Below are 1,401 nucleotides of genomic sequence, written 5' to 3'. Positions count from 1 at the left end.
TTTTCTCTCTGTCCTTCTGGTCCTATACATTCGAGCCATCTTGCACTCTATTTCACTTGAGATAATGTTCCAATTCCTAACAGCTGAATGTTTACCTCCTGAAGAGGCCAAGCTGGATGCCAAAATTCTGGTGCAATTATGGTCATGTCAGCACCTGTGTCTTCCAGACCAGACAACAAAACACCATTTTTCAATTTGATTCAATGGTCCACATGTCAGTTTTTAAGGCAATACCAAGCTGTTCTTACTATATATAGCTCTATAGTAGGGCTTGATGTCAGGGATGGTGATGCCTCCAGAGGTGGCTTTGTTGCGCAGGATTCCTTTAGCTATCCTGGGTTTTCTGTTTTTCCATATGAAGTTGAAGAATTTGTTGGAATTTTGATAGGGATTGCATTGAATCTGTAGATTGCTTTTGGTAAGATTGCCATTTTTACTATGTCAATCCTCCTTATCAATGAGCATGTGACATCTTTCCATTTTATGATATCTTCTTCAATTTCTTTTTTCAGAGACTTAAAGTTCTTGTCATCCAGGTCTTTCACTTGCTTAGTTAGAGTTACCCTAAGGTATTTTATATTATTTGTGACTATTGTAAAGGGTGATATTTCTTTGATTTCTTTTTAAGCTTGTTTATCTTTTGTATATAGGAGAGCTACTGAATTTCTTGAGTTTGTCAAGTATCCTGCCACATTACTGAAAGTACTTATCAGTTGTAGGAGTCCCCTGGTATAATTTTTGGGGTCACTTACGTAGAATATCACATCATCTGCAAACAGTGTAAGTTTGACTTCTTCCTTTCAAATTTGTATCTACTTTATCTCCTTTTATTTTCTTATTGCTCTAGCTAGAACTTCAAGTACTGTATTGAATAGGTATGGAGAGAGTGGACAGCCTTGTCTTGTTCCTCATTTTAGTACAATCACTTTGAGTTTCTTTTCATTTAATTTGTTGTTGGCTTGCTGTAAATTGCTCTTTATATGTTTAAGTATTTTACATGTAATCCTGATCCAAGACCTTTATCATGAAGGGGTGTTGGATTTTGTCAAAGGCCTTTTCAGCATTTAATGAAATGATTATGTCATTTTTTTCTTTCAGTTTGTTTATATGGTATATTACATTGACAGATATTTCTTATGTTGAACCATCTTTGCATCTCTGAGATGAAGCCTACCTGCTCATGGTGGATACATTTTTTGATGTGTTCTTGGATTCAGTTTGCCAATATTTTATTGAGTATTTTTGCATCAATGTTCATGAGAGAGATTGGTCTGTAATTCTCTTTCTTTGTTGCATCTTTGTGTAGCTTGGGAATCAGAGTAACTGTAGCCTCATAAAGGGGGTTTGGTAAAATTCCTTCTGTTTCTATTGTGTGGAAAAATTTGAAGAGTATTGGTATTA

The sequence above is a fragment of the Onychomys torridus genome, chromosome X (genome assembly GCF_903995425.1).
Source record: "Onychomys torridus chromosome X, mOncTor1.1, whole genome shotgun sequence".
Lineage (NCBI taxonomy): Eukaryota > Metazoa > Chordata > Mammalia > Rodentia > Cricetidae > Onychomys > Onychomys torridus.
The sequence above is the reverse complement of the archived record's forward strand: the minus strand, read 5'-3'. Positions refer to the sequence as shown.